Raw genomic sequence first — 7,971 nt, forward strand, 5'->3', positions numbered from 1 at the left:
TGCCAAACTGCAAGCAAGAAAGAAACCACATAGACTCACTCTCACCATTGTGATAACCAAGGCTGACAGTGATATAACAAATGAAAAAACTGAGGAGGATCTAAAAGTACAGAGATATCAAATCAAAGTTTCGTGCTCATCATTTCCATCATCATCCCAAGACCTGTTGAAAAAATTCAAGTTATCTACAATCACCAACAACCAATTAACAAGGTAGTTGCTCACCATTATAGAAAGCACTGGTACCTCACATGGCTGAAACATCTAAAACACTACCTCCTCAATAGCTGCAGTGTTGAAGTTGCAACACTTTCCAACATGCCATGAAGAACTGCCTTAATAGACCGAAATGTGGAAAACGAAGTTGACAACAATGAATTTTTTAATTGTAAATATATTCGAAAAAAGAAGCACCAAAATGCAACAACTGCAACACTGGTAACTTTGATAATGATGGAAAAAAAGGCCTATCTCAGCCAACAAAACAATTTTGTCAATACACTTAACATTTTCAATCACGGTTTTTGACCCTGAACATCAGGAAAGCAATCAAAGGGAAAACTTGTTGCGTGCCTTCACTATAGCCCTTCTCTATATTGTTTCCGTTACAAGTGCTTTATTTTCAGATACAACAGAAACAGATTTTAAAAAGTTCCCATGACATCATTTGTAGAACACGCAAGCCTGGAAGAGGATCCACGTCTATATTGCTATGCCGCCGGACATGGAGACCTAATCCTAACCCAGCATGGCACACCGGGAAACAAGAATTAGTTTTCACATTCAAGCCTGAGTAAGATCTTCCCATTATCTGTTTTGTCAACACTTTGTAGGTCTTCAAGGAGTTCCCAAACCCAAAGAGAAAAAGAAGTTACCATTGTAGTCACAGAAACTCCGCCACAGCAGGTCCCAAGCCTGGTTGAGAAAGGGGGAGGGGGAGGAGTAACACCTATCGAAATAAACCTTAGTTCACCTGGCCCAGGTGATAGTACTTGCCACGGAAACGGCAAAGACCTCAACTACAGTAAAGACGGAGATGAAGATCGCCGGTATGGCGGAACTTGCAGAAAAGGCAATCCTGCTTCTAGAGATAATATAAAAGCTACAGATTAAAATCCAAATGTGTGTGTTCTCATGTTGGGCAGTGTTTGGTCAGCGTCTGTACCCCAAAGTGAGGAATTCAATTTCAGTTTTAAATGTCAATTGGCACCCACCAATTCCCCAATAGGAATATCCAGTAGCTTACGCATGATGGAAATTTCTCCAAATGCAACTACCCCAGGAGGTAACCTTAAAAGGAAATCTTGTGTCGCAGAAAGCAGCACAACCATCTGATTCTGGGGAGCCCAGAACAGCATGCAAAGTGAAGGAGTCAATGTTCTCAAAGCACTACATGTAAATTAAGAACAAAAGAAAATATTTCTTTCACATCCTAAACATTAATTCACTTTGTAAAGTAGGGAAACTAAAAGAACTAATTAAAGTATTAGATGAGTATCATATACAAATCTTGGCTCGTCAGGAAACTAGATTCACTGATGAAGACATCATCACAGAATCAGAGGGACATAGCATTGTCAAAGGAAAGAAAGGCTGGAATCCAATGGGAAAAGGCTTTCCACATCTAGGAACAGGGTTCAATCTAAACACAACAGTAGTAAATTTGGTCATGGATTTTTATACCCCAAGTGAGAGGCTCTCAGTTCTTACTCTGCAATGCGCAAATAAGGATTACAGCTTAATACATTGACATGCTCCAATAAATGTGGACAATAAAAGGAATCCAGATAAATTTGAAAGCTGCTGGGAGTCACTGGAACATGAACTATCTAAGGGTCCATATCTAACAGTGAATAAGCTTACACTGAGTAAGGACAAGACTGTAGTAATAAAGTTCTTGCTACATTTTAATAATACTAATACTCAATCACTTTCTACAGTTGAAACATCTGACAAACATAAGTTTTTAGGCATACTGATTGATGAACATCTCACTTGGAAAGAGCATATCGGCTCCACCTGTAAAAAGGTTTCTAGTAATATTTACTTACTAAAACGAGCCAAAAGTGACTATCATAGGATACGGACTAACAAGAAAGCTACAGACCACAGTCCATATGTAACTGGGAGACAATTCTACAATAAGTTGCCAAAAAATATAAAGCATCTCCAAGGTAATCTTTTCAAGGGCAAGTTGAAAAATTTGTTAATAGAAAGATGTTTATACTCATTAAAAGAATTCTGAGCTGCAGTACTGTTAGTTTATTCTTTTACATACTGCAGTATATTAGTGGTGGTATTGTTATAATTGGCTAATTGATGTATATAATCATTATAGTATGGAGTGATATACACTGTGCTAATGTGTTTATAACATTATTGCATGGAATGATATACAATGTGCTACTTGATGTATATATTCATTCTTGGAATGACATGATATTGATGTAATTGTACAAAAAATGGCGATGTCCAAGACAAAGTTAACATAGACAAATAAACATTATTATTATTATTATTATTATTTTTATTATTCCATTGAAGAACATTAAAATTTTGTTAGGGGACTTCAATGTGTAGATTGGAAAAGAAAGAAAGTTATGAAGAATTGCATAGTCTTCCTAAAGCCTTTGACACATTTTGCTGTCGTTGGCAGACGCTTGTACTGTGTAATTTTATACGGTGCATTTCCTTTGCAATTTAAGTTTTATTTTTGTTTTTTTTCTCTCATTCGTGTTTTAATGCTGCAGTAGCAGGATAAAGTAATATCCTTTGTTGGAGTATCGGTTCTTACCAGTCAAAATTACAAAAATTTACTTGAAAACTAAAACAACGAAAAATTCTCGGAATTCTAAAAAATTCCTGGGTTTTTCCCGGTTTTCTCCCAGATGAAAGAATTTCCGGGTTTTTCCCGGATCTCCCGGTTGTCCAAGGTCATATACACCCTGACTTTGTAAACATCACCCTGGACATAGCTTCTGAAAAGCCTAGTTGGCTTTATCGTTATGGCAACGACATATTTGTTGTCTGGTCTCATGACGTGAAAAGCTGGGAGAATTCTTGGACCACATCAGTAACATCCATGACAACATTAAGTTCACGATGGAGATAAAGACAGATGGTGCCTTGCCGTCCTCGTCCGCCGCAAAGCAAATGGGTGTCTCAGCCACAGCATTTACCGGAAACCCACTCACACAGACCGATATCTGCACACTAACAGCTATCACCAACCGCTGCAGAAAAGTTCTGTTCTGAGGACCTTAGTGCATCAGGCTGAAACAGTCTCAGAGACTGGAAACTTGCTGAAGGAACTGAGCCACTTACAGGAAGTATTCAAGGAAAACGGTTACAACAACCACCAGATTTCGCAAGCTATCTCTCTGAAAATATGTAAGCAGAAAGACTCCTAGGAGGACTCTAAGAAGTTTGAGTTCTTGCTGTTCTGCGGGCTCAATAACAGGAAAGATAAGAGGCATAAAACTGATTTGGCCTTCAGGCTCCAGCAAAGATTTGACAACTCTTGAGGCCTGTGAAAGACGAAGTAGGCCTCAGAATGCCAGAAGTATACAAAATACCATATGGGTGTGGACAGTTCTGTATTTGACAGACTGTGCGTACCACTGAACAGCGCTATGTAGAACACGAGAGACGTTTTTGCCTACGGTACCCAGAGATATCAGCAGTAGCAGAGCATGCATTAGAAAACAGTCATTGTACTGCATTCAACAAGACTTTTACTATCACACGGACTAACAGTTTTTGGGATAGCATAATAAAAGAAGCGATCAAAATAAAAATTTGTGACAGCATGCTCAATAAAGACGGCAGCCTGCAGCTAAGCACAGCGTGGTACCTGGCCATCAGAAGGTTGAAGCGGGCGTGGCAGCCGCACAATGTGAACATTACCATACATGGTGCCGGAGTGGGTACCAGTGACATCATGGGAGGCAGCGCGCCTATATAAGGACAGCAGCAGCAACCAGAAGACAGTCACCAGTTGACAATGGCCGAGAAGTAATCGGCTGAAAGCTTGTGGATTTGAAACCACTTGACGCGGCTGGAAGGCCGAGAAACCTTTATTAAAATAAAAGCAGAAAGCACAAAACCACAGCCAACATCACAACAGAACCAAATGCAATCACAATGACTCAGTACCGTAACAACTACACACAATAGTCAGGAAAACGGAAGAGAAAACATAACATGCGACACTATAGCATACACACACAAACTGTCACATAAAATCAGTAACATTTTCAAGAGACAGGGAATAAACACAGCATACACAACAGACTATTCTATCCAAAAATGCACCCAAAAACTGACCAAAAACAGAGATATATACCAGAAAGCAGGTATTTATCAATTACAGTGCAACACTTGCGATGGCAGATACATAGGACAAACAGGCAGAACATTTGATGTAAGATACAAAGGGTACATGAGAACCTGGAAGTAAACGTCCACATTCGCAGAACATCTAAGAGAACAATCACAAACCAACCACTGAAGAAGAAGACTTGAAAATAATTAGAATCAACAATAAAAAACACCTTTTAACCCTGTAAGAAAATTACCACATACAGAAAACCAAAGCATGAAGGAAAATCCTGTTGAATGATTAAGTATATAAACCAAACAACTCACTGTTTACACTGATAGATAAAATAACAGTAACACTACAACAGAGGACTATAATAATAATAATAATAATAATAATAATAATAGTAAAATACCACCCAACCCCTTTCCACTCACTTTTACAAGAACCTCTCCACAAAACATTTAAATCAAAACTCAAATCAAATGGAAGAAAAAGAAAAAAAATCCGTGCATGTATGTTCTCTCTCTCTCTCTCTCTCTCTCTCTCTCTCTCTCTCTCTCAGGTGTGTGGGTATGTGTGTGTGACAAATGAATAGATGTTAGTTTTCAGCAAATACTTTGTTATGTTGGCAACATGTATGTGCACATAAACAAACCAAACAGGATGAAATAGTGCATCACAACAACAAGCACAAACAAACTGAGAAGTTGGAAGAAAAATGTCTGAAACACAGAAACATGCTTATGTTTTGTAAATACAGGGGTAGTGCAACATCCATGTGACCAGATGAGAGGAAACACCGATGCCAACTAAGAAGATGAAGAACCGTAAGTAATCACTTATTTACATAAAAAGCAAGAAGTGAACTATTTTATAATGTATGAATAATGCATATTAAAACAAAAGTGTATCATAACTATCATTATAGATCCCACTGATGATGCCTTAAAGAAAAAGGGAAAACGCTTCTGGGAGAATAAAATACAGAGCAGCAAGAGAAGGCATTTTTAATTAAAAATACCTCTTTGTAATTGTACTCTTATCTATAGAAACTTGCACTATTTCTCTTTCAGATATTGTTAAACTAAATTACGAGACTGTTGTGTGTGGTAAGATTTTAAAGTTAATTATTGCTGCTGTTGTCCCACAAATATTTGAGCTGAATTGCATATCGGAAAGTGCAGTTCGAGCAAGCTACATTGTTGCAGTGAAAATTATGAAAAGTGTAAGACCTTTTATAGACGGACAATTTCTAAAAGAGTGTTTTTTAGAGTGTTCCAAGGTAATATGCCCATCTGTGGTGGCCCAATTTGAGGTGTTAAGCTTATCTGAATATACAATTTCTCGAAGAGTGCAAGAAATTGGTACAAAATTAAAGAAGCACTTGCGCAATAAATAGAGTTCTCGACTGCCCTCGATGAGAGCACTGACAATCACAGCGTAGCTCAACCTGTAATTTTCGAAAGGGGTTATAAAAAAAGATTTCACTGTTACTGAGAACTATTCAATGTTATTTCTTTGAAAAGTACCAGACACCTGGGAAGATATTTTCCTGGCTGTAGAGGTGGTTTTGAACAATATGAAACTGTTACGCCAGCACCTATATGACACTGCAACTAATGGAGCCCCTGCAATGTTGTCAGAAGGAGTAGGTTTTGTAGGGCCTATGAGAAAAGTGTGCGAAGCTGGGCTGCCATAAATTCTGAAAGTACACTACCTTTTACATCAAGAATAGCTATGCGCAAAAGTTTTCCACAAGTTTTGGCCCATCATGGATAAAGTTATTTTGGATGATCTAGAATCAATTTACAAAGACATTCCTTTTTTTATTGTGCCACACCATGGTTAAATTGCTCAAGAGTACTCTCAATTTCTTTCAATTTAAGACAAGAAGTAGCTCTGTTCACTGACATGAAAGGTTCTCCACAATCAGACTTGGATGATAAGCAATGGGTTTCCGACTGCTGTCATGAACGACATCACAGGGTATTTACACGATTTCAATGTGTCGTTGCAAAGTAAAAATAAATTTCATTGCAAAAAGAATCTGAAGATAGGTTTAAGGAAATAAAAGAAGTGCAACCTGTATTCAAAGTTTTTGTGATGCCTTTTTAGGTGCACCCAGAAGATGCCCACCAAGTCTCCAAATTGAGCTGATACAACTACAGTGTGATTCAGTTTTGATAGACCTATATTACCGTTACAATGGTGATTGGATTTCATTTCATAAAGGTGGTTATCAACACGAATTCCCGAGGATTCATGCACTCGCCCTGAAATGTGTTGCTATTTTCAGAACAACGTTCGTTTGTGAACAAATTTTTTCAATTATGAATATTAATATGACAAAAACAAGGTCAAGTTTACCTGATGCTTTGCTGGAAGCTATACTTTGAATTCCAACTGCCAAAACAATTGTTCCAAATATCAGAAAATTAGTGGCTTCAAAGTGATGCTAACGATAAAGAATGTAAATTGGTGTAAAATAAGGAGTGAAATAAAACAATTATTTCTGTCTGCACACAAAATTGGGATTATTATTAATATTACGAGGGTTATACCAAAAGTAAGGCTCCCAATTAGCTACAGCCTCGAGGGAAGGTGCTAGGCTAAATCCAACAACAGTGCCGTGCACAGTTGTTCCCCCACTCTCGAGTCCGCCTGTCCGTGATTCGCTACATCACTCGGTGTTGGCTTGGCAGCCATCAGAGATGCAAGTGTTGATCACCGCTCCCGCCAAGTGTGAGGTTCAAGGAGTAATCTGGTTTCTCCACTCAAGGAAGTTACCGCCCATCGGCAACTGACTGAGGTTTGTGGTGAAGAGTGCATGCCCGTTCAGCACGTCCGCAAATGGTGCAGGGCTTTTGCTGAGGGTCGCATGGAAGTTCACAATGAAGAACGGAGTGGAACACTGTCAGTTTAGGACATGATTGTCCAGAAGATCAACAGTAAGCTGCTCAAAGATCAGAGGGTCACTGTCCGTAAAATTGTTGAACGCATTCCTGAAGCTCCCCACAACACAACTTTAACAGAAACGTGTTATCGCAAGGTATGTGCGTGCTGGGTCCCCTGGATGATGACTGATGGACACAAAGAGCAACGCCTTGAGTGCCCTCGCAAGTTTCTTCAACAATGTGAGGGGCAGGCAACAAGGAGAAGTTCTTGGACTCTACTGTCACAGGAAATCAAATGTGGGTGTTTCATTACACCCCTGAAACAAAACAATCTCGTCAGTGGCGTCACTCCAGTTCACCACCACCAAAGAAATTGAAATAAACGCAGCCACCAGGGTAGGTTATGGCGACTGTGTTTTGGGATCAGAAGGTGGTGGTACTCATCGATTTCATGCACCTCGAACAACAATAAACTCAGACAGCTATTTTGAAATATTGACCAAACTCCAGTGAGCAATCCAGAATCGTCGGAGAGGATGACTAAAGGAGGGAGTAGTGCTCCTTCACAACAATGTTCGAACCCACATTGCTCTTCAAACACAGAGCTTTTGAAGAAATTTGGGTGGACTGTTATGCCCCATTCCCCGTACAGCCCAGACTTAGCCCCCCAGCGATAATCACCTCTTCCCCAAGCTAAAGGAACACTTAGGTGGCAAATGCTTCAACAGCGACAATGAAGTCCGAGCAGAGGTA

The sequence above is a fragment of the Schistocerca piceifrons genome, chromosome 5, assembly GCF_021461385.2.
Source record: "Schistocerca piceifrons isolate TAMUIC-IGC-003096 chromosome 5, iqSchPice1.1, whole genome shotgun sequence".
Classification (NCBI taxonomy): Eukaryota; Metazoa; Arthropoda; class Insecta; order Orthoptera; family Acrididae; genus Schistocerca; species Schistocerca piceifrons.